At 37.6% G+C, this 27756-nt stretch overlaps 1 pseudogene; it reads left to right on the top strand.

The window, feature by feature from the left end:
• The first annotated feature begins 914 nt into the window (after positions 1 to 914).
• Ago2-ps1 (argonaute RISC catalytic component 2, pseudogene 1) lies at positions 915 to 3629 on the top strand (annotated as a pseudogene).
• The last annotated feature ends 24127 nt before the right edge of the window (positions 3630 to 27756 follow it).

Below are 27756 nucleotides of genomic sequence, written 5' to 3'. Positions count from 1 at the left end.
AAGTATGTTTAAGGAAAGAAAGGTACATATTTCTGACATAAGATCAAAGCAGCAGTCCCTTATACTCATGGAGAATATTTACCTGAACTGCAGAGGATGCTTGGGATTAAAGGTGGAACTGATGCATTGTTAATTTGCTAGACCAAATGGAGCAAGATACTTTGACATTCAGAATTGTCATGTAGTTTTAAATTGATTTATTGCTTATGTTAGCACTTTCTGTTTAATATACGCAGGCCATGGTTGGTTTTGGACACTGAAACCATGGAAACTAAAGCTGTATGTAAAGGGAACCACCACAGGAAATATACACAAAGAAATTATAGTAATATGAAAGAGAGACCAGGAGTTCTAAAACTATAAGTTATAGTTACTGGATCTTTAAAGATTCTCAACATAAAAGATTTACAGCCATCACCCAATGAGAGGACCCAGCCAGCAAAGTACTTAGTTCCAAGCCTAAGGAATTGACTTCCCTTTTGAAACCCATGTGATAGAAATAAAAACTGAGTCCTGCAAATTGTTTTCTGAATTCCACATGTGGGTATAGCATATATGCCTCCCCAGCAGGATTTACAGACATAGACAATAAGGATTTTTTCTAAAAATAAACGGTGTTTAAAAAAAAAAATCAGCCCTTTCCTCATCCCTCTCACCCCTCCTCTTCCCCTCCCTCCTCCTGTTCCTGTTCCCCTCTGTTCCCACCACTTCTGCCCAGCTGCTTCAGGAAACCTGTTCTGTGAGGAGATGGCCTTGCAGGCCGGGGTGGATTGAACAAAAGAATGGCACTGACTCCTCGCATGGTCTTGCCCACGGAGCGTGTGCCCAGCCCTCACCCGCAACCCTGGCAGTGCCACCATATACTTGGGGCCCTGCCAAACTTCAGCACCACTGGGAGAACAATCAAATTACAGGCCAATTTCATTGAAATGGACATCCCCAAAATCGAAATCTATCACTATGAATTAGACATCAGTCCTGAGAAATGCCCTCGGAGAGTGAACAGGGAAATATTGGAGTACATGGTGTAGCACGTTAAATCCAGATCTTCAGGTAGGTGCCATTCGTGAGCTTGCAGTTGTTACACTATGCACTTTTGGGCGTCTACCCAGCATCCCCTTCAAGAAGATCCAGGCCCTGGACATTATCATGAGGCACTTGCCTTCCATGAGGTACACCCCTGTTGGCCGTTCCTTCACTGCATCTGAAGGCTTTTCCAACCCTCTAGGTAGGGGGCAGAGAAGTGTGGTTTGGCTTCCATCAGTCCGTCTGACCTTGTCTTTGGAAAATGATGCTGAATATTGATGTATCAGCAACAGTATTTTACAAGGCATAGCCAGTGATCGAGTTTGTTTGTGAAGTGTTCGATTTCAAAAGTATTGAAGGACAACAACCTCTGACAGATTCCCAAAGGGTAAAGTTTACCAAAGAAATTAAAGGTCTAAAGGTGTGTGGGAAGCGGCGGGGTGGAGCAAAGTTGGCGATGACATCCAGTCCGGTCTGTGTAAACAACAACTTATCGCGCATGCGCAGGCTTGTCCCCTTGCCAGGGTGTCCATAGGATAATGAGGTGATCTGGCGCCCTCCTGTGGTACATAACAGTACTGCGCATGCGCAGGCTTGCACCTGGCGTCAATCTGGCCCGAGCGGTACCATGCTAATGGGGTGGTTCATGCTCTGCCAATCCCTGGAGGACAAGTAGCAGGGGTGATAGTGGGGTGATTCGTGCTCCGTCAATCCCTGAAAGACAATTAGCATAGCCCCAGCCTGTTGTGTATATAAGGCGAGTGCTTTTGCCGCTCGAGGTCCCTGTATCAGCAAAGAGGTGGTCGTGCAATAAAGGCTGTTGAGAAGAATCCGACCGTGTTGCGTCTTCCTTGCCAGCCGAGGCGGGTGTGACAAAGGTGGAGGTAACTCACTGTGGTCAAATGAAGAGGAAGTATCATGTCTGTAATATGACCCAGCGGCCTGCCAGTCACCAAACAGCAGCAGGTGTGGGCAGAGAGTGGAGTGTACAGTGGCCCAGGACTTCAAGGACAGACACAAGCTGGTTCTGTGCTACCCCCACCTCCCTTATTTACAAGTTGGGCAGGAACAGAAACACACTGGCCTTCCTTTGGAGGTCTATAACATGGTTGCTGGACAGAGATGCATAAAAAAATTAAGAGACAATCAGACCTCAACCATGATCAGAGCAACTGCCAGGTCAGCATCTGTCAGCAAGAGAAGATCCGTAAATTGAGGCGAAGTGCAAGTTTCAATATAGACCTGTATGTTCGTGAATTTGGAATCATGGTGAAAGATGAGATGACAGATGTGACTGGGCAGTTATGGCAAATGCCCTCCATCCTCTACTGGGGCAGGAACAAAGTGATTGCTTCCCCTTGTCCAGGGTGTGTGGGACATGAGAAACAAACAGTTCCCCATGGGCATCAAGATGAAGATGTGGGCCATACCCTGCTACGCATCTCAAGTTCATCTCAAGTCCTTCACAAAGCAACTGAGGAAGATCTCAAGAGATCCTGGGTTGCCTATCCAGGTCAGCCCCATTTCTGTAAATATGCAGAGGGCAGACAGTGTGGAGCCCATGTTCCAACACCTGAAGAACACATATGCTGGTATCCAGCTGGAGGTGGTCATTCTGCCTGGTAAAACTTCTGCATATGCAGAAGTCAAGTGTGTGGGTGACAGTGTTCGGGATGGTGACACAGTGCATCCAAATGAAGAATGTGCAGAGGACCACACTTTAGACCCTATCCAATCTCTGCTTAAAGATCAATGTCGAACTGGGAGGTGTCAACAACACCCTGCTTTCACAGGGTAGGTATCCAGTGTTCAGCAACCTGTCATCTTCCTGGGAGCTGATGTCACCTACCCATCAGCTGGTGATGGGAAAAAACCTTTGATTGCTACCATCTTGGGCAGTATGGACGCATACCCTAACCACTACTGTGCTACCATGCACAGGACAGGAGATCATCAGGACCTGATGATCTCATTCAGTTCTACAATATCTACACGTTTTAAGCCCACTGGCATCATCTTCTACAGAGATAGCATCTCCAAGGGCCACTTTCAGCAGACTCTCCACCATGAGCTCCTGGCCATCAGAGAGACCTGCATAAAGCTGGAAAAGGACTATCAGCCAGGGATCACGTTCATTGTGGTGCAAAAGCAGCACCACACATGCCTCTTCTGCACAGACAAGAATGAGCAGGTTGGAAAGAGTGGGAACATTCCAGAAGTCACAACCATAGACATGAAGATCACCCACCCTATTGAGTTTGACTTCTACCTGCGCAGTCATGCTGGCATCCAGGGGACAAGCCATCCTTCCCACTAACATGTCCTTTATGATGACAATCATTTTTATTCTGATGAGCTGTAGATTCTGACCTACCAGCTATGTCATACTTGTGTACCCCACATACGCTCTGGGTCAATATCTGCACAAACTTACCAGGCTCACATGGTGGCCTTCTGAACCAGATACCACCTGGTGGATAAAAAATATGACAGTGGTGAAGGAAGCAATACAGCTGGGCCCAGCAACAGGCAAGATCACCAAGTGCTGGCTAAGGCAGTCCAGGTCCACCAGGACACACTGCAGCACTATGTACTTTGCTTGACATATTGTATTGTTTAACAATTGTGTACAAAGTTGGATTCACAGGAGACCAAATACACTCAGACCAACAGATGACTAGCCCTTCTGTGACAGCCAGCATCAAACATGAGACATCTTCGGTTTTATTAGATCCTCCTTTTTCCAGAATGCCTTCCATCCCATATTTCAGACTTGGATTTTGATCTACAGAACTGTATGAGACCCCATTGTAGAAAATGTGGTTTGCCCAACTTGCAAAGCTGTTCACTGAGAGTCCCATCTCCTAAAAGCAAAAAACAAAACAACAAAATATCTTAAAACCAGTCTATGAACTCTCCAGGCTTTAAAACATTTTAATTTATTTTGTCATTCAATTTACTAGTTTTTAACACCTGATTCTCAATGAAATCCATGGGCTCAATCTAGCTGTGACGTCTCTGAGTGTGAAAGCAACACCATTACTATCAGGGTTTTATAGTTTGGCCCTAAGGAGTTGTCACTAATGTTGAGTTCTAAGGGATGCCATGTTCCCTACAGCCCCAGGGCATATGGTTTCCACAGTGTCTCTCTCCAGCCACTGCCTGTCCTGGAGGCCTGAAAGAAGGTGTAGTGGCCAACATGAGACAGTCACGAGTGTTTAGGGCAGTGACAAGTCTGAGAAATTGGCAGACAAGTGCCATTTTGATAAAAATTTATTTAAAAAGAGAAAAAAGACATTTACTGAGAGTCTAAAAATAAGATTTGTCCTGTAAGACTGTGACATTTATTTTCCAAAGTTTCTAAAGAATATAGGTCTGTCATGATAAATAGAGTATAGTCCTTTTTCAAAAAAAAAAATAAATAAATCAAGAGTGGATTTGGAAGTCCAAATACAAAAGAACTTGCAAATATAGCATAGGAATGGTATGAAAAAAACAAAGGGAAAAAAGGGGATAAGACAATGAATTAATAATATACTCAGAGACCTACCGAATGCTATCACTTATGTCAGCACCCACAGATGAAGTACCATCACACATGTCAGCTTACATCTATTAGCTGTCATCTCATACATCAGCATTCACAACTCCATGGCACACTGATGAGACTTTGCATTCTGAAACCAGTGGCAGTGTCCCTTTGGTTGTTTGATCCACCTGTAACACCATTATAATACCATTATTTCTGTGTTCTAAGAAGAATTTAAAATGAACAAGTAAGGATTTTATTTACTGCATCAATCACGTGGAACTCAGTTGTATATCAGGTGCTTGAATTATGCATATACGATCTCATATGTAATGTACGGTGCCTTTCAAAAGTGAACTTAATATTTGCCATATAATTGCAGCCCTTTAACTACTGGAAATAATTTAAAATGTCAAGCCTATCTATGGTTCTAATGAAAAACCCAGTCTGCTGCCGTATAAAGAGCAAGGTGAGAAACAAATCATGGATGTCCTTGATCATTTTGTTCAATCCTCTACTTCATATCCTCTTTTTATTTTTTTTAACTCCTGACAAAAATAGCAATATTTTTCAAGGCAGTCCTACAGAAGGAAACATCTTAACTGACAGATATCCTGTGTCCCTCAAATTCATACTTTCTTTTTAGCTAAGCTCTACATGCCCCAAGTTTAGTCAAAACATTTTTCTCAAAAATATAAATGATGACTTAGAGGTAACAGCATAGCTCTGTCTTCAAGTCACAGAGGCCTCCTCTGTGATTCAACTCTATAGCCAGACAGCGCCCTATTGTGGCCCAAGATGCTTCAAGTGTGCCAGGGGAAAAGGCAACCAGTCAGCAGCTCAACTTTGCATGTCCCATTTATAATTAAACCAAGGATATTTTGTCTTTTGGATTACATAGATGAGAACTGCACAACTCAAGTCCACTGAAGTTTGTGTCTTTTTTTTTTATTTTCTTTACCTTCTTGCAGGAATTCAGTACTGACATTTTAATTGTTGCATTATTTTGCTGTGTATAAGCATAAATGCAAGAGAATAGACAAAAAGACAACCTGAGGGCAGAAGAGAAAAATCAGTCTATGAGCTTGGAAAATATGTCTAAGATCTGAGGTAACGAAGTTTTGCTACAGAACAGCTAGAAACTTTGGAGCAGTCACTCTTAGTAGAGTCCAGAACAGTCTTTCTCTTGTCTGACCTTCTGCTGAGAGACTATCAAGAGGTTTCCCTCAGATCTTAGCTCCCTACAGACACATGGGTCTGTCTAACTATAACAGACTGAAACCTGTGGATGAAACTGAGCAGTTAGGATGAGTCCATAGCATATAACACCTTATGCAAATCCTATATAAAATGCCACCTGTTTCTTCAATCTTCTGGGGAATGGAAGATGACAGAACAACTGTAACACCATTATGTTCATAGCACCTCATTTATCTATAATAATAAATTGATTTTTTCCAGAATGCTTCATTTTTTTTTTTTGCTCTATAAAGAAAAAAATTTTTCCTAATAGTCTTTTAGCTACAGGTATAAAATTGACCACTTTACTTGGAAAATCATCTTTCTAACAAGAGAACATGCACCTTATGAAGAAAATAATGACATAGAAAATGATATCAGAGTGTCCAGAATAAGGATGTCTATGCTAATGAACAATTTGGTATTGTTGCTTTGGGTTAAATAAGAATTAAACTTCCTTAGTCTTTCTAAACATTGGTAAGATATAAATGGTATATAGGCATGTCTAAATAAATCACACTAAAAATATTTTAAACTTATTTTAAACTGTCATTTTATATTTACTTCCCTAGCATTTCATTATAAACTCTTAATTCATTGTGATTTAACAATATACACATAGGTGTTGTTGTAAATATATAAAAATAGAAAGATATAGCGTCTTTTACCTCACTAGGTCCAGCACTGTGGTGCCCCAAGATATCTGCTAGATATCTTGGTGGAAACACGTCCCAACTCCGAGGTGGCCCAGACCAGTCTCTCCACATTCTATTACATTACTTAAATCTACACATTAAAGAACACACAACACAATAACCTTAGATTCAATTGATACGATATAATTGCCCTCCTAAATATACAAAGCCCAGTACCATCCATCCCTTAAGAACATTTGTAACAACTTGTAAAGGTACAACATGGAATTTTTTTTTCCCGGAGCTGGGGACTGAACCCAGGACCTTGTGCTTGCTAGGCAAGCGCTCTACCACTGAGCTAAATCCCCAATCTACAGCATGGAATCTTAACGTCACCCACCATATTGTCCTGCCGGGGCTTCTCTCTCTCCTCTCTCCTGTCTCTTCCTTTCTCCTCTAGTCTCCTCCTCTTCCTTCAAACTTCTCTCCCGCCCATTCTTCCTTCGCCTCCAATGACAGGCCTCCTTCTATCCTGTACCTGCCTTTCACCTGTACTTTACAAATTTAATGGGGAGAAGGTTCTGGTGAACCTGATTCCTGAGTATGTGACTAGGCAGCTGTCCTTGGGGCAATGGAATTAGCATCAAAATACAGATAACTTCAGGGCAAACCACAACACATATGTATATATTTCTACTCAGATATCAAAATGGAAACATTTTAAAAACTATAATAACACAATACTATTTCTATACTACCAACATTTAAAAAGAAATTTTTAAATATACATATTTCTGTCTAAATGAGTGATATTTTTAAAGATCACAATTTTGCCCTACTCTTCTGGGGATTACAGTATGATTATATTCTGGACCGTTTTTTATATCAATGTTTTATTTTATTTTTGAGAATTTCATGCTTGTTTTTGGGTTGGAAGCTTTGCTCATGCCCTGTTTGCTCTTCTTCTCCCAACCCTGCCAACAACTCTCTCATGAATGCCCACCCAGGGGCTCAGCTTTTTTGCAATATATGGGTGAAATTCCAGGTCTTAATTCAAACATCATCATCCTTTGTACAAAGCCCATTTTAAAAAAACCATTGCTTTTAGTCCTGGAATGCAACTGCCTCCCCACCAACCCCCATGAGAGCAGGGAACTTGCTAGAGAACTACCTTTCAATAAACCGGCCTTTATGCTCTTGATTTGACTTGAATTGGTGTATTACCTCGGGAGAGAAACCTACTGCTGCTCCTTTACAGTGAAGCAGTTTTAGTCACACTGTTTCTCCCTTAAGAACCGTGACAATCTCCCCAATTTCCCTCCCAGATTCATTGGTTTTAGTTTGTTCATTTGGTTGGTTGGTTGGTCGTCGGTCGGTCAGTCGGTCGGTCGGTTGGTTGGTTGGCTGGATTGGCTCGTTGTTTTGGTTGGTTGGTTGATTGGATTGGCTTATTGTTGCTGTTCATATGTACATGGATTTGGGGCATCCACTGAAGCAAGAGAAATCTACCTGTGATTATTCACTAGAACAACAATGATTTTCCCTCTCTCAAAAGCTATCTGGCATTAGCTTCTATTGTGTAGAAGTTTATTCCCAGATTGAAACATTCTCTCTTTCAGAGAAGCTCCTTAAAACCTAAAGTAAACAACTCAAAATAGTTTCCGGAAGTGCCTGAAACTGACTAGGCCATTGACAAAGCCATTCTCTCTCAAAGTAAATAATAAAGGTTTCTGAGAGTCACTATCAGACAATTTGTATGCTCCAAAGAAGACTGAACCAAGTCCATCTTCTGGAAGAAGAGAATAGCGAAGCAACCTGAAAGAAACTGAGACCAACAGAAATGCAGGGAAGACATTTACATCAATTGAGCCACCTGGAAAGAACACTCTCCAACCTGCGCAAAATCTGCTCTGATTTTTCGCGTTTATAAGCTGTCACCCATGTTGGGGTAAGCTCTGGGTAATTTAGCTGTCTGAGTCATTTTTCTTTCCCTAAATAATACTTAACACATACTCCCATAAGTAAACCCATTAAACTTGTTTCCCCTTTCTCTTCCCTTTTTCTTTTTCTCTCTTTTCTCTCTTTCTCTTTCTCCTTTCCTTTCTCTTTCTCTTTCTCTTTCCATACCTTCCTCGCCCCTCTCCCCTGAAACTAACTTACTAACATTTGGTTTCCATGAGACAATTTTAGACACCCTTAGTTTGGATTGACCATCAATCATCCTCTTCTTTCCTAAATCCTCTTACTTCATGATCACTTATTTCTTTAACCCATAGCATGTGCCCTTCTTCCATATCACATGAATTCCTCTGTCCCTTCAGTTGCATATCAGTTAGGTTGTGACATGTGGCTTTTTGCAAACCTTTCTTCTATATTTGACCATGATCTCCTTCACACTCTTATGTCATTCCCCACTTATACATTTATACACCAGTATTTCACTTCTCTATTTTCCTTTTATCTGTACTCAATTTTTACTCCCTCCTTAATATCTTCCTCTGCAAAGCCCTCTTTCTATTTCCCTGGCTTCAAGTCACAACCCTAATCAAGCGCACAGAACAAGAGATGTGATGTGATGTTAGTGATCCTGATATGAATGAGACCATGTGTTTCTCATTATTTTCCCAGTTCGTATGGTCTGCAAAGTTCACGAATTCCTTTGATTAGTATTGAATTTTATATATATACCAAAGTTTGTTTTTATATCTACTCATCAATTGAGGACCATTTAGGCTCATTTCATTTAGTAGCTATTGTGAATGAAGAGGCTGAGTATATCCATGTTCAAGGAAAGAATGTAAAGTATATAATGTAGTAGAATATAGAATTTGTTGGTTGTATGTCCAGGATTGGTTTACTTTTTTTTTTTACAAGAAACTTCTAAATTGATTTCCAAATTGTACCTCAACAGTGTATAAGAATTTTTCTTTTGCCACATCTATTCAATTGTCGATTTTGTATTCCATTAGAAAATTCTGACTGAAATGAAATAAAATTTTAAACTATTTTTAACCTGAATATCCCCTGCTGCCAAAAATGTTAACTAGCCCCCTTTCAAGTGTTTTGTAGTCACTTATATTTCTTCTTTTGAAAATGTAATGTTTATTTCCAGTATTAGTCAGGGTTCTCTAATGGAACAAAAATGGGAGAATGAATAGCTCTCTTTTTCTGTCCCTTCAAACAAAAAACATATAACATATATAACATTTACAATATAATGTATAATATATACCTATTAAATATATTAAATTATTAAATCCAATTAAATTTAAATTAATTAAATATATATACATATATAGACACACACAGATATATATACATATATATATATATAGGTATAGATATATAGATTAGATAGGAGAGAGAAAAAGAAAGAGAGAGAGAGAAAGAGAAAGAGAGAGAGAGAAAGAGAGAGAGATACATGTATATTAGAGGGGAATTCATTAAATTGGTCTATAGGCTGTGGTCCAGTCAGTCCAACAATGACTACTTCCAGACAAATAGGTCAGAAATTTGGTCATTGTTCAGTCCACAAGACTAGTTAGTTCAGAGGTCTCAATTAGGAGCTCAAGGCCCACATAATTCCTAGAGAGCTGCTGGGCTTCAGTCCATGTTGGAACTCTTTTTTTTTTCTTTTTTTTTTCTTTTTTTTTTCTTTTTCTTTTTTTTTCTTTTTCTTTTTTCTTTCTTTTTTTTTTTTTTTTTTTTTTTTGGTTCTTTTTTTTCGGAGCTGGGGACCGAACCCAGGGCCTTGCGCTTCCTAGGCAAGCGCTCTACCACTGAGCTAAATCCCCAACCCCCATGTTGGAACTCTTAAGAAGTATGTTCTAATATGAGTGAAGAAATGCCTCGCCAATAAAATAGATGAGCTTGTCAGGAAAAATCAGGGGAAACAGGCAAAAAGCATTAAGCTTTCTTCTTCCATGTCCTTTTATATGGGCTGTCAGCAGAAGATATGGCCTAGATTTGGGGTTGGTCTTCTATATGCAAATGATCCAATAAAGAAACTCCCTCACAGATGTCTTCAGCTGTTCCCAAGCCAAGTTAGAATTAATGATCAAGATTAGCCCTCAAAAACACACTAAAAATATCGTCAGTCATTAGAGGAATACAAACAAATACAACAAAATACATCAACCAGAACCCTTTGGAACAAATTTCTTTAAAGAGACTGAACAGGCCAATTGTGGAGAAACTACTTTCAGAGCAACTTGGTTTCTCATACATTGTGGAAATTTAAATTACATAATCAGTTTGAAAATGGTTTGCATCTTTTTTGTTTGTTAGGTTTTTAAGTTAAACACGGTGAAAAAGAACAGTTCTACTTTTAAAGATTTCTCACCAAAGAAATGTCCTGCCACACAAAGGCATTCTTCAAATGATTATAGCACTTCTGTGGCAATGATTGCTAACTGGCTACAACCAAGCTATACTCATCAGCTAATGAGTGATTAAAGAGCTGAGATATGCCCATGTGCTGGGCACCATTTCAAATGCATTGCTTAGTGAGATGAGCCAGACTTTTTATCATGAAATTATTTTGGATTTTGTCAATGCGTTATTTTGACATCCTATGTTTTTATCTTCTAAACCCTTGTATTTAATAAATCATATTTATTAAATTACAATGTACAAATTACATATACTTATTAAACTACAAATTATACTTACCTGTCACCCGAATAAAGCAAATTTGACCAAGACAAATGACCTTATTAGTATGATTTTGAGTTTGGTTTATGAGTATTAATAACTTTTATATCTATGCACATTTCAAAGTTTTGTGTATAATACTCTTTTTTATTAAATTGTGTCTGGCTTCCTACATATCATATCTTCTGGAATAATTAAAAAGCTTGTTTCTGAAGTTCTATAAGAATGCTTCAGTAAATCTTTTTGGTCTTTTGCCCTTTATACTTATAATTTCATTGCTAATTATCTATTTATTTAAGTTATTTATTTCATTTTGGTTTATATTAGATACATTATATGCATCCAAAAATCAAGCAGCTTATTTTCAAGTGTTACAATATAGTAATGTATAAGATTTTAAGGTATCTCCTCATTATTTTCTGAATTTATTTACTATTTACTTTATTGTCTCTATTTATAGCTCTCATTTTATTGACTTGGGCTTTTATCTTTCTTTTGGTTAATTTGGAAAAGAATTTGTCTGCTTCATTTATTTTTTTCAAAAAACTAGCTCTTTGTTTTATTAATTCTTTTTTTTTTCTATTTTTATTTCCTTGATTTCTGACCTGATTTTGATTATCTCTTCTGTTACTGTTTGTGGGTGGTCATGTATTTCTAAAGCCTAAAATGTATCATTAGTTTATTTATTTCTTATGTCATGAAGTTTTTATGTAGGGCCATAGAACTTATTTATTAGTGCTGCTGACTTGGTATACTATAGACTTTTCTACATTGCATTTACATTTTTATTTAATTCTAAAACTTTTCAATTTTTTTCTTGCTTTGTTTTACTTATCCTAGTTATTCAATTTTGTGCTGTTTACTCTCCATATGTATGAGTACTTTCCATTGTTTCTAATTCCGTTGAAATTTATCTTTATAACACTCTGGCCAGCTAGGATACAACATGGTATTACAACTTTCTGTATTTGTAGAGACTTGATTTTGGGCCAATAATGATTAATTTTCAGCAATGTCCAATGGGTTTCTCAGAAGAAAGTTGTATTCTTTACTGTTCTGGTTGAATTTTTCTATAAATGCCTGGTAGGACTATTTGACTCATGAAGTCATGGAAATCTGATGTTTCTTGTTTCCTTTAGGTCTCATTTCTCTACTGATTAAAGTCACTACCTACCACTATAATGGAATAATTGTTTGATGTTTGCTTTATAAAGTTGGGTACACCTGTATTTGGTGCATACATTCAGAATTCTAATAGGCTCATCATCAATTTTCCACTGATGAGTATAAAGTAACTTTCCTTATATCTTGTATTTTTAATTTGAAATCCCCTTTATCAGAAACTTCTTGTTTCTTATTTCTATTTGCTTACAATACCATTTTCCACATTTTTACCTTAAGGTTGTATCTGTCTTAGGTAGTAAGATTTGTTTCCTAGAGACATCAAAAAATGATTCTGTTTTTTAATGTACTCTGCTGGTTTATGAATTTTTATTAGGGAAATTAGACCATTAATCTTCAAAGGACTGAAATGATTCCTATCATTTTGCTGATTTTGTGATGTTTTCTTTGGCCTTTTAGTTAATTTACTTGATGTTTATTTATCCTAGTGGCTTTTTTGGTATGTTTATCCTCTTTAGACTGGAGTATTCCTTTAAGGGCCTTCTGTTGAACTGGCTTCATATTCATAGAACCCTTTAGTTTACTGGAAATTTTTTCTTCTAATTTTTTTATTATTTTATTTTAATTTTTAAAATATTTTTTAAGTTCCTATTTTTGGTAGGATTTTTAAAATTATATATTTTATTTACATTTCAAATGTTATCTCCTTTTCCAGTTTCCTGTCAGAAAACCTTCTATCCAATTTCACCTCCCCCTGCTTCTATGAAGTCACACCAAGTTATTTTATATTATTTGTAACTATTATGAATTGTCACCCTTTCATGGTGAAAGTCTTAGGAAGATCATGAATTCAAGACCCATACCTAAACATAGAAAAGCCAGATACAGCATACTAATCGCCAACATCAAACTAAATGGAAAGAAACTTGAAGCAATCTCACTAAAATCAAGGACTAAACAAGGGTGCCTACTCTCTCCGTACCTATTCAATATAGTAATTCAAGTTCTAGCCAGAGGAATTAAACAGCAAAAAGAGGTCAAAAGGATACATCTTGGAAAGGAAGAAGACAAAATATCACTATTTGCAGATGATATGATAGTATACTTTAGTGACCCCAAAAATTCTACCAGAGAACTCCTAAACCTGATAAAGAACTACAGCAAACGGCTGGATATAAAATTAACTCAAACAAATCAGTACCCTTCCTTTATTCAAAGGATAAACAGGCTAAGAAAAAAATGTTTACATTTATAATTTTTAAAGTTTTTAATTTTTTTAATTTAAAAATATTTTAAGTTATTATTTAATTTATTTATTATCTAATATTTATTATTTTCTTCTAATTAAACATATATGTGTGCTTGATCACATAATACATTTTGGCAGTTACTATGCTTTACTGGCTTTAAATTTTTCTTTGAATTTTCAGGAAAATATAATCCTCCCAATATATAATAATCAAAACACAAACTATAGAGAACAAAGAAATAATATTAAAAGGCAGTAAGAGAAAAAGATAAGGTAACAAAGGCAGACCTACCCAAATCTAAAACCTAGATACCTTGCAACCTCTAAAAATCCACAGATGCCAACCTAAACTACTATACCCAGCAAAACTTACAAACAGTATAAATGGAGAAAACTAAATATTTCAAGACAAATCCAAATCCAAACAATATATATCCATGAATCCAACCCTGTAGAAAATACTCGAGGGAAAATTCTGACACAATGAGGATAGTTACATCAAATAAAACATAGAAAATAAATAATTCCATACAAGCATAAACAAGGGACACACACACACACACACACACACACACACACACACACACACACTATACACACATACTAATATCAACAACATCACCATAACAGGTAGTAACAATCACTGGTCATTAATATTTTTAATATCAAGGGACATAATTTCCCAATAAAGAGGCAGGCTAACAGAATGGATGTGAAACAGGTTCCATCACTCTGCTGCATACATGAAACATTCCTCAGCAATAAAGGTAGACATTAACTCATAATAAAGGGCTCAGAAATAGTTTTTTAAAGCAAACAGACCAAATAAAAAAGCTGGAGTTGCCATTCTACCATTTAATAAAATAGACTTTCAAGCCAAGAAGAGACAAGGAAGGGCACTTCATACACATCAGTGAAAAATCTACCAAGATGATATCTCCACTCTGAATATATATGCCCCCAAACATGAAGGCACCAACATTTGTAAAGGAAACATTGCTAAAGCTTAAATCACACATTGAACCCTACACATTAACAGTGGGAAATTTTAACAATCCACTCTTGGCAACTGACAGGTCAACTAGGCTAAAATGAAACAGAAACAATGAAACTAACAGACATTATGAACCAAATGGGCCTAACAGACATGTATAGAACATTTCACCCAAATACAAAAGAATATACCATATTCTCAGCACCTCATGAATTCTTCTCCAAAATTGACCATAGAGTTGGTCACAAAGCAAGGCTCAACAGATTCAAGAGTATTGAAATAATGTGTTGTAACTTGTCAGACCATTATGGAGTAAAGCTGAACTTAAACAACAACGCTGACACAGGAAAGCCTACAAATTCATGGCAACTGACCAACTCTCTACTCAATGACCTCCAGGTCAGGGAAGAAATAAGGAAATTAAAGACTTCCTAGACTTCAATGAAAATCAAGACATATACTCAAATGTATTGGACAAATTGAAAGAATTCTAAGGGGAATGCTCATAGCTCTAAGTACCTTAACAAAGAAATTAGAAAGTTATCTTACTAGAAATTTTAAAGTATTTCTGAAAGCTCTAGAAAAAAAGAAAGAAGAAACAGCATACCAAAGAGGAGTAGAATGTAGGAAATAATCAAAACCAGGGCCAAAATCCATGATATAAACAAAGAAAACAACTTAAAGAGTTAACAAAACTAAGAGCTAATTCTTTGAGAAAATCAACAAAATAGACTCTCAGTAAAACTAACAAAAAGACCCAGAGACTCAGACACTATTGTAGATGCAAGCAATGCTTGCTGAGAGCCTGATAGGAATGTTTCCTGAGAGGCCCTGACAGAATTTTACTGATGCAAATGAGGATTCTTGCAGCTAACCATCAAACTGAGCAAGGGGACCCCAATGGAGGAGTTAAAGGAACTAAAGGAACAACCCCATAGGAAGAGCAACATCCAGATACCCCAAGAGCTCTTGGGGACTAAACCATCAACCCAAGAGTACATATGGAGAGACCCATGGCTTCAGCTGAATATGTAGCAGAGGATGGTATTGTCTTGCGTCAAAAGGAGGAGAAGCCCTTGGTCCTGTGAAGGCTCATTTCCCCATTGTAGAAGAATGCCAGGGTGTTGAGCTGGGAGTGGTCAGTGGCAGTAGAAACATCTTCACAGAAGCTGGGGAAGCAGAGAGGTGAAGGGGATTACATTTGAAACTAAATTCATAAAATATACATTTTAAAAAAGGAAAAAAATGTCCTACTGACAGTATCACATGAACAAAATCAGAAATGTTGCGGTAGACACAACAACAAACACTGAGTAAATTCAAAGAATCATGAGAACTTACTTCAAAAACATGTTCTCTACAAAATTGGACAATTCTTTTAAAAAAATAAGGCAATTTTCTATACAGAAACTACTTACTAAAGTTAAATCAAGATCAAGTAAACTATTCCAGCAGCCCTATAATCCCTAAAGAAATAGAAGCAGTCATTAGAAATCTCCCAACCAGAAAGAATAAACACACTACCAACAAAAACAAAACTTAGGACCACGTGGTTTTAGTGCAGAATTCTACTACACTTTCAAAGAAGAGCTAATACTAATACTCCTCTACTCCTCAAAGTATTCCATAAAACAGAAACAGAAGGAATACTGACAAAGTCATTCTATGAACCCACAGTCACCCTAATACCTAAACCACATGAAGACTTAACACAAAGACACAAAGAGCACTGCAGACTACATTATCTTATGAACTTGATGCAAAAATACTTAAAAATACTCTCAAAAACAATCCAGAAACATAGTTTATCACAATCAATTAGCATCAATTATCATCAGAGATACAGAAATGTTTCAATATATGAAAATCTATCAATACAAATCCATCATACAAACAAACTGAAAGAAAAAAAGTATGTGATCATCTCATTATATGCTGAAGAAGCCTTTGACAAACTCCAACATCCCTTCCTATTAAAAGTATTAGCAAGATCAGGAATATAATCAAAGCAATATATACTAAGCCAATAGCCACATCAAACTAAGTGGAAAGAAATTTAGAACAATTCCACCAAAATCAGAGAAAAGACAAGTCTGGCCACTACCTCCCTCTCTATTCAAAATAGTACTTGAATCTTTAGCCAGATCAATGAGACATCTAAAGGAGATCAAGGGGATACAAACTAGATAGTATTAGTATCAGTATCATAGTATCAGTATTTGGGGATGATATGATAATATACATAACCAAACCCAAAAGTTCTACCAGAGAACTCCTACAACTGATAAACCCCTTTGCCAAAGTGGCTGAAATCAAAATCAACACAAGAAAACCAGTAGCCTTCCTTTATACAAATGAAAACTGAGCTGAGAAAAAAAATAGGGAAAGAGACCCTTTATAATATGCATGAATAATATTAAGTATCTTGGTGCAACTCTAACCAAGCAAGTGAAAGAACCATATAACAAAAACTTCAAGTCTCTGAAGAAAGAAATTAAAAGAAAATATCAGAAGATGGAAAGATCTCTCATGCTCATGAATAGGTAGGATTAACATAGTGAAAATGGCCACCTTAGCAAAAGCAATCTGCAATTCAATGCAATCCTCATCAAAATGCCAACAAAGGTTTTTTAATGAATGTTAAAGAGTAATTATCATCTTCATATCAAAACACAAAAAAACCTAGGGTAGTAAAAACAATCCTAAACAATGAAAGAACTTTGGGTGAAATCACCATCCCTGATCTTAAGCAGTACTATAGAACAATAGTGATTAAAAGCTTCATGATGGGTACAGAAACATGCACATTAATCAATGGAATCTAATCAAAGAACCAGAAATAACCTACATCTATGGACACTTGTTTTTTGATAAGGAAGCCAAAAATATACCATGGATAAAAGAAAGCATTTTCAACAAATGGTGCTGGTCTAATTGGATGTCTGCATGCAGAAGAATGCAAATTTACCCTGCACAAAACTCAAGTCAAAACAGATCAAGGATCTCAACACAAAACTGGATACACTAAATTTCAGCGTGAAGAATGTAGGAAACATCTTTGAATACATTAGTACAGGGGACAGTTTCCTGAATAGGACACCAATAGCTCAGAGTCTAAAATGAACAATTGATAAATTCTAATTTATCTAATTTATACCTCATGAAATTGCAAACTTTCTATAAGGCATAAAACATTGCCACTAGGACAAAACAGCGGCCTACAGATAGGGAAAGGATCTCCACTAACCCTCCATCTGACAGAGGGCTTATATCCAAAATTTATAAAAAACTCAATAACTTAGACAATACCCAATAATATAATTTAAAAACGGAATACAGAGCTAAACAGAATTCTCAACAAAGGCATCTCAAATGGTTAAGTACTTAACTAAATGTTCAAAATCCTTAGACATCATAAAAATGAAAATCAAAACAACTTTAAGGTTTCATCATACACCCATGAGCCTGGCTAAGATCAAAAACTCAAGATATGGACATACTGGCAAGGATGTGGACCAAGAGGAACACTATTCTATTGCTGGTGGGTGTGCAAATTTGTAAAACTGCTTTGGAAAACAATTTCGCAGATTCAGAGAAAACTGGGAATAGTTCTACCTCAAGACACAGCTTTACCACTCATGGGCATACACCTAAAAGATTCTCCACCATCCCACAAAGACATTTGCTCAACTATGTTCATAGTAGCTTAATTTGTAATACCCAGAAAGTAGAAACAACCTAGAGGCTCATCAACTAAAGATTAGATAAAGAAATATGATATATCTAGATAATGGAATACTATTCAGATATTAAAAACAAAATTATTTGTTTTTCAGGCTAATGGATGAATCATGAGAATATCATCCTGAGTTAGGTAACCCAGTTCCCAAAGGACATGCATGATATATACTTACTTATAAATGAGTAATAGCCATGAAATACAGGATACCCATGCTACACTACACATACCTAAAGAAGCAAACAAGAAGGAAGGCATAAGCAAGGATGCTTGAATTTCACTTAAAAGGGGGAATAAAAATAGTCCTAAGAGACAGTTGGAGGGAATGATTTTGGTGGGAGAGGAGATGGGGAGAAGAATGAGGGTGGGTGGGCAGTTAGTATCAAGCATGGGGAGGAGACATGGCCAAAGTGCCATGAGAATGAATAGAAATCTGCAATTGATGGGGTTGGGGTAGTGGTGGGGCATGTCTAGGACAACACAGAGACTTGGGATAAGGATGGTACCCAAGAGTCAATGGGGGTGAACTTCATTGTGACTCACAGCATTGGGAATATGGAACCTGAAGAAGCTACCTCCAGGCAGGAACCCCACTGGAGAAATAGGGATACAATGTCACCCACAAACTTTTGACCCAAAATTTTTCCTGTCTAGAAGAAATGCAGGGATAGAGGATGGAGTAAAGACCGATAGAACACCCAAACAATAACAAATTGTACTTGAGACTGATCCCATGGGCAAGCACCAATTCTTGACACTATTAATTATAATAGTGTCAAGAGACAGGAGTCTAGCATGGCTGTCCTCTGAGAGACTCCATCCATTAGCTGTCTCAGAAAAATGCAGACACCGACAGCCAAACAGTGGATGGAGCTTGAGGACTTTTATGGAAGAATTGAAGGAAGAATTGAGGCCTCTAAAGAGTTAGGAACTCCACCAGAAGATCGACAGTATCAACAAACCTGAACCCTTGGGAGTCTCAGAGACTAAACCACCAACCCAAAAACATATATAGGCTGAATCTAGGCCTTCAATCACCTTTGTAGCAGATATGCATCTCAATCTTCATGTGGGTCCCAAACAACTACAGCAATTGCCTGTATATATGATATGTTCTTCTAGCTGGTTTGCCTTGTCTGGCCTCAGTGGAAGAAGTACCCATCCTTGAAAAGACTTGATGTGCCAATGATGGGGGATACCTAGTTGGCACCCACCTACTCAGAGATGAAGGAGAGAGGAGATGGGAGGAAGGATGTGGGAGAGGGAGACTGGGAGGGGGGCAAAGTGTGGGATGTAAAGTGAGTAAGTGAAGGAAAGAAAGAGAAAGAAAGGAAGAAAGAAAGAGGGAGGGAAGGAAAGAGTGAAGGATAGAAGATAGGAAGGAAGGAAGAAAGGAAGGAAGGAAGAAAAAGAAAGAAAGAAAGAGAGAAAGAAAGGAAGGAAGGAAGGAAGGAAGGAACAAACAGAAAGTGAAAGAAGAAAGAAAAATGAAAGAAATCATTTATTACTTAAGGGTAATATAATACAGCAAGAATCAAATCCATATAATCACTTACATCAAATCTTCTTCTGACTTACTAATTGAGTAAGAGAAAGGTAATCAGTTCATGTTTTATAACCCTTACGGTACAAATAAGTGTTTTCCACAGTTTTATACTCTTGTGCTATAATACCTGTAGGAGATCATTTAGTGAGGAAAAAAGTCAGTTTAAAGGCAGTCAAGGATATATTCATGGACATTAAGCTCAGCAATTCAGGCATTCTAGTTGAATACTCAACTAATTGGGCTGCATTTCTGGACGTAAAGTATATCTACTTCATTCCATTAAATTTCCACACATTGTCATCCCAGACTATGACTGTTTTAATATAGGTCAATTCAGTCCAATTTCAAAAGTCTTCCTAAGTTCTTAATAGTTCTAACACTTTTCAAAAGATTAATTTAGTAGTTGTTATACCATCGAAGAACAAATCACATATTTCCACTACACGATTTATAACCAACTGGATTAAATAGCGACTGTTATTCTGATACTCTCACAAAGAACACAGCTGATTTTGCTCTTGCCCTAAGGCCTTGCCTGAGGCTAATAAACTAATTTCTTCAACACAGATTTTCAAGATGAGTTTGCCTTATAACCACATGGTTTTTAATCACTACTCTAGGCAAGTCTACAATGAAAAGGTCAAATAGGAAAGAAAGTAATACAAAATCTACAGTGTGAAGAAATAAGGGACAATGACAATCCTAATATTGGAGCAGAAGCTTGTGCTTGAGGACAGGCTAGGAGTTGTTAAAGAGATTAGTGCCATTCAAGAGAGGCTAGATCTGCATTTGAATACAAATAATCTGCCTAGAGGGAAAGAACCCAAACAACTAAACTCCTAAATTGTGGAAGAGCATAAGGAGTATTGAGCTACTGAAAAGCAACTTCAATCAAAAGCTGAGAGTAGGGTTTTATCTGGAGTCCTTTTGACCTATGAGAGCTGGAGCTGTCTCAAATTTTCCAGAAGATTACAAGAATATTTTAGTTTATAGAAAGAGATAAGTTTTAGGTGTATTAGCGGTACCATTGTTTAAAATCTGTACTGTAATATGCAATGTAGAAAAGGCAGTAGATTCAAGCCTTTGCACCACAACAAAAGCTTGAAGACCCCAAAAACGATTCTGGGGTTTAAAGCATTAACACTTTTTTTTATATCCAAAGGGCTAGATATATAGTTTGGACAGAGATGTGTTTGGTGTGATGAGAGTATTATACTTAGAAGACAACCAAAGAAATTTAAAAATTTGAACTTACAACTATGATAATAGTAGCAGTCATTTATCAGGGATAGATCAATGCCTTATCAGAGCTCCATTGTTTAAAATTAAAGCTTCAAAGGTTTGAACATTTAATACAATAACATAGCAAGAAGGAAAGAAATCTGAAACATTTCTCATTTTGACAAACCTTAAACCTTACATGCTGTCTTCTGTTTTTATTGCTTCGATATAGACACCATGAACAAACAGCAAGTTGGGGAGGAAAGGGTTTATTTGACTTACCATTTCCTGATCACAGCCCATCATTGGGGGAAGTCAGAACAGGAGCTCAAGCAAGGCTGGATCCTGTAGGCAGTGGCTAGTGATGCAGAGGCCATGGAGGATGCTGTTTATTGACTTGCATCACATAGCTTGCTCACTCTGCTTTCTTATAAAAGCCAGGACTACCATTCCAGGTGTGCTTGGCTCTCCCAATTGATCACCAGTTGAGAAAATGCCTTACAGCTAGATTTCATAGAGGCATTACTTCAACTGAGGCTCCTTCCTCTAAGATGACTATAGCTTGTATTAAGTTGATACACAAAACCATCTGGTACACATTCATTAAATCACTTTCTTAGAAATTTACAGCTTGCATTTGCACATGTTAAATCTCTTTCATAGACCCTTACAACTTACTTAAGCTTTCATATTTATTTCTTTTAGTGTGAAAACTGTCAGCAAGATAAATACAGCTGCTTCCCTGACCTGATGATCTAGTGGCTTTAGAAAAGGAGAGCCTGGTTTTATATGTGAACCAAGGTTGGAGCCTTGACAAAGGAGCTGGGTACCCAATGCTGTTAGCATAACTCTATAGTTAGCAGTCAAAACCATCAGAGATTCCAGAAAAATAAACTATAGCAAAATATTTTTGTATCAATTAAAATGACAGAAAATTACTGCTACCTGGATTGTTAGTCTAGGCTCCTAGATTGTTTCACTGGGGACAGAGGTTGGACTTTGGTTGTCAAACAGGTCAGCATTGCATCCTCAGCTGCTGCACAGGACAACATAGGTCTTTGGCTACCAAACACAGAAATCCTGAGAGAATTTTTTCTGTGGTGTGATGTATTACATACACACACACACACACACACACACACACACACACACACACATACACACACACACATATGATTTTAAATGAATGTTAATTATTTTTAGGTATTAGCTTTTTAAGCTTAAACTTGAAAACACTTATAGGAGGCTAAAGAAAGATTGTTATTTTAAATGAATTACTTTTGCATTCTGTATAACTATAAGCATAGTTCTGAGGACATAAAATAATGTGATCATTTATAAGGTAACTAACTATTAACTTCTATGTCTTAATTATCTTTAAGAGTTTACAAGTTAGAAACTAGTATAAGATTAGGATTTTAATTTTATCCCTGTTAAGTTGGAGCCTTAAAATTTTGAATTGGATATGCTTTAACATCAAAATAAAACTTTAAACTATAAATAAAGTGCATAGGAAAGCTGTAAGCATCCATGGTCTTATCATATTGAACTATTAGTTTCTTTTCAGATTCAGATAATTCAAACAGCTAAAGCTTACTACAGTTTGGAAAGACAAAGAGATGAGACATATAAATCCAGAAAGCTTGATGTTATCCTGAGTAGACCTTAGGATCTTATAAACCTTATTCTTAAAACACATACTGTTCCTTATTTAAAATTTTGTAGAATACTCTGGTGTTGAACACAGTTGGTAAAGACATAAGTAGTAGTCAGATGTGAATCTCTAAGTCAATTTAAATTAAGGTAGCATACCTGTATAACCTTAGGAAGTTATTATCATTCAAAAATCTATCCTAAACCAAACTGTCATAGAAATTTGCTGTGTCTCCTTAGCTTAAAATAGAGAATTATTAAGTAGAGAGATCAGTATAAACAATCATAAAATGTTTTATTATTGTTGCTTTAGTTTGTTTATGACATGTAGTCATGTGGTCATCTTATTCAAGATAATAAAGTCACATGATATGTACTCTTTTTTTAACCCTAGTAAAGATGGCTGCCAGCTACATGGTTGTTTCCATCATAATGATGTCATCAGTCAAGATGAAGATAAGACTCATGGTTGTTATTTGAAATATCTTATTTTAGTTAGTGTTTTGTTGCTGTAAAGAAACACCATGATCAAGGAAATTCTTATAAAGGCAAACATTTTCTTTTGGCTAAATTACAATTTCAGAAGATATTCCATTATAATCACTGTAGGAAGCAGGGCAATTTGCAGGCAGATGTGTTGCTGGAGGAACCAAGAGTCTACATCTTGATCTGAAAGCAGCCCAGAGGAGACTGGAATAATTCCAGTGTAGTCAAAGCTTGAGCACAAAAGACATCAAAGTCCACTCCCCTCTACCATACTGATACGTTTTCTATAAAAATGTCATTCCTACTCAAATAAGGCCACACCTCATAATAGCTCCACTCTGTATGAGCCAAACACTCAAATATGAATCTATGGGTGTCAAATCTATTTATATAAGCCACCATACTCTACTCCCTGGCCTCCAAAGGCTTATAGCCATAAGATGATGTACAATGTCTTTAGTCCAATTTCAAAAGTCCCCAGTCTATTACAGTCTCAAAAAGGTTTAAAAGTCCAAAGTTCAAAGGCTCTTCTGAAATTCATGTAGTCTCTTAACTGTAATTACCTACAAAATTAAAATTTTACAAAACTGTATCACATATTTCTAACATATTATGGCACTGGATATTCATTAACATTTCAAAACATGGGGAGAGAAGCACAGTGGGAAAATACTGAACCAAAGCAAGACATAAATATGAGCTGGGCAAATTTGAAACTACATCTCCATGTCTGATGTCAAATTGTTCTTCAGATCACCAACTTCAGTTTTTGTGATTTAACACACATCTTCCTCTTGGGCTGTTCCTGTGCCCTATTAGCAGCTTTCCTCAGCAGGAATCCCATGATTCTAGTATCTTTAACTGCTTGGGGTCTCCAAGGCTTCTCCATAGCTTCTGGAACACAGCTACTATTGCTGCTATTCTTGGTGGTCATCCCATGGTACTGATATCTTCGAAACATTGGAGCTGTCTGCTGTACCTAGGCTGCACTTTCCCCAATAGCCTCTCATAGGCTTCCTTCACAGTGCCAAGCCTAAAGTACTTTGCATGACCCCTTCAGTCCCAGACCTTCAACTGACACTAACACTTCACTTTCACCAATGATTTCTCCAAACCTTTCACTGTGCCAGAGAGCCTCAGTTGTTTTCCATGACTCCTTCATGTCTTTAACACCAGCACCACCTGGGTAACTCTTACACATTACCAATTCTGGCTGCCCTCACAAGATGCAACCTTGGCAACCTCACACAACAGCCTTTCTGGGCCTCCATGCAGGGACACCCCTAACTCATTCATAGCCTCAGCAGCTTTCCTTAGTTGCAAAGGGAAAGTCCATTCTTAATTCTAAAGCCAGAACCGTGTGATTGAAGCTGCCAGGATCTTCTGCTTGTTAAGGCTGGAACATGGCCTCCTTACTCAATTACATCTTCACTAGTTGTTTTCAATGGTTTTCTTTACTGCCTAGGCTTGGCTGTTCTATAACTTCTGCATACCACTGTTTCCCATGTGCTGGTATTAAAGGCATGTATAACCACACTTGAATCTAAGCTTTTCTTTAATTACTTTTCATTATAAATCTTCATAAGCATGGCCATTATGCCTCAAGATCTGGATTAAAAGTATACATTGGTCCAGATCAAAAGCAAGTATCATTCCACCTCAAGCTCCAGATCAAAAGCCTGTGTCTTCCACCCTCAAGATCCTGATCAAAGGCGTAAGTCTTACTGACTCAAGGTCTAGATTAAATATGCCCTCCATATTGTAGTTCATTCCAGATATATTCAAATTGGCAACTGAGAATAGCCATCACAATCTACCCCTTGTCAACTTAACACACAATCATATTTTCTTATGTCCAAAGGAAACAATAACCAAAACATAATTCCTAGTAGGATATAACTTTCCCTTATACAACTACAAATGCATTGTATATAGAATAGGTTGAAATGTCCCTTGGGAAACATCTTTTTCACAAGATGGAAGCTTAGCTGTGTGCAAACTTGCCCTGAGTTCACCTCTTCATTCTAATATTCTTGAACACAGGATTTAGTGGAACCTCTTCAATCCTTGAACCATACATTTCATATTTTTTCTGGTGCAGCTTGTTATGTTTGCAACATGCTCTCTTCATAGAAGTGAACTACAGAGCAATATTTTCTAAGTAAGAATGTAATCGCATACATAGTATGATCAAGCAAGTTAAACGTACCTATGCACAGATATTTTAAGTACCAACGTTTTTAAGTTTTAACAAAGTTTTTTGTTATAAGTTTTTGGTTACAGATTTTACATATTATTTAACAATACCCAGTATTTACACAATAGTCTTAAAAGATTTCTTGAGAGCAAACGACAGCAAAATTACACAAATAAAAGATTTTGGAGATAGTAGAGCAGAAAAAGTTTAGATATGAAATATTTTGTGATCATTTTTGCTGTGGCAGGAGTTAGCTTATGAGAGATTTTGGGAGTCAAGTGTGGCAAATTTTGGCCATTGATTGAGCTGTACCGAGGCCAAGTCATTTGCTGTATGAATGAGGTTTTAATTAAATCTTTGAGTCCAAGAAGAAACAAAGAGTCACAAAAAAGGGGGGGAGGGAGGGTTCCTATATTCTCTAGAGGAAGCTGATAAAAAGAGAATAGGGTAACAGATAGAAATTCAAAGGAGGATTTTAATATTTTAGAGGTCATGAAGGCATAGAGAAGATTCAGAATTGCCCATGGGGAAGGAAGACATTTTCTGGAAGGACCTGAGAACACAGAGAGAAAAGAAGTGTCAGCATAACAAGAATTTCAAACCAGTTCATCCCCAAACAAACTGAGAGACATTTTAGAGATGAATGTCACAAATCACAGAAAAGACACATTCCTTTCCACATCAGAGGGGCCCAGTAGGGCCACAGGAGCATTCTGACATATTCATGTGGCTTTTGTAGTTATAGTAGACAAAGCAGGCAGCTCTAGGGTGACATTTATCTAGTAAAGGAAGAGAGATGAGTAATGAGAGCTGGTAGAGGAGAAAAGTGGCTATAGAGGTAGATTAGGATAGGCTTTTGGGAAAAGGGGGAGTTTAGAAACCCACAAGAGGGAGAAAAATAAGTGTTTTTGAATGCTCACAAGGGCATATCAGGTCAAGACTGGTGTCTGGGGAGAGGTAGCAGGTTGCAAGAACCAGAGAGAATACAAACTAAATAGGTGAGGAATGATGGACAGTTAGAGTTCCATTAAAAGAAGACTCATCTCTTTTTTTCTCATGTTTTTGGTACCAGATGAAAGACAATGAGGACACAATGACTCCTAGTTATGATTGAGATTTCCTTGTAGACACTTGGAAGAACTCAGGCACAGGAATCTGGAAGACTCTAAACTACACTAGTCCATGAGAAGAGAGGGGAGAAGAGAGAAAGAGAACAAAAAAGTAGAGAGAGAAAGGAGAGAGGGCAATAAGAACAAGAGAGGAGCTGTAGATCTGAGTTATATAAATTCAGAAGCTGAGGAAGGGAAGCAAAACTACAGTCCCTGGGCTAGAGAGGTTTAGGGTAAAGGGCAGCATGATAAGCCTGAGAGGAGTCAAAAATGAAATTAATTGCAGGTTACTTTAGAAAAGAACAGTAAGAGATAATGGAAACTTCCTTTATGATTTCAGAGAGCCTCTGAGACCAGGCAATATGTAGCTGGGGAGTAGTTACCTAAGGACTTTGAGAGGACAAGAGGCCATTACATGAAGCTATGTAAGCAAAGTCTGAGCTACATTTTATACTTCGAAATGTTCGATGCAAAAGGGCCATAAGATATCTGCCTAGAAAAACTACGAGGATGATGCTACAGGCAAATAAGCTGAGGGGCAGACATATCTACACACATTGGGTACAGAGCTAGAGAAATTGTTTCTTCTCCTGGTTTGAGTCTTGATTTGGTTCAGTATTCCTTCTGTCTTAGTTACAGTTTTATTGCTGTGAACAGACACCATTATCAATACAAGTTTTATAAAGGACAACATTTAATTGGGGCTGGCTTACAGGTTCAGAGGTTCAGTCCATTATCAAGGTGGGAGCACAGCAGCATCCAGGCAGGCATGGTGCAGGAGGAGCTGAGTTCTACATATTCATCTGAATAAAGCCAGGAACAGACTGAGCCTTTCCAACGGTCTCCAAGCCCACCCCCACAGTGACACACTTCCTCCAACAAGGTCACACCTTCTAATAGTGCCACTCCCTGTGCCAAGCATATGCAAACCATCACACCTTCCTATTCCCATATTCCTTCATTTTAAAATGTTAATCTTTATCTGTGCCAGTATATATTGGAAATATGTAAATTTTTTTGGTGGTACAGTGGTTTATAATTAAGAGATCTTCTAGGGTTTCAGAAGAGACTTTGGATGTTGAACAGTGTTAAGACTATGAAAGACTGAGCTCTCTGCTCCCAAACCCCGTGGGAGAGAGACCTCACCGCCTGGTCAGGTGGGCACTCCTGAGGCTGCAGAGCGGAGGAGACCACCAACACTGCCCACCCCTACCCACATCCCTGGCCCAAGAGGCAACTGTATAAGGCCTCTGGGTTCCCGTAGGGGAGGGCCCAGGAGCGGCAGGACCCCTGCGCCTGAGATACCGCCGGAACCTGAAGGAAACAGACCGGATAAACAGTTCTCTGCACCCAAATCC

Source organism: Rattus norvegicus, chromosome 5 (genome assembly GCF_021556685.1).
Source record: "Rattus norvegicus strain SHRSP/BbbUtx chromosome 5, alternate assembly SHRSP_T2T, whole genome shotgun sequence".
In the NCBI taxonomy this organism is placed as follows: Eukaryota; Metazoa; Chordata; class Mammalia; order Rodentia; family Muridae; genus Rattus; species Rattus norvegicus.
Note: the sequence above shows the minus strand (reverse complement) of the source record. Positions and strands in the feature narration are given on the sequence as shown.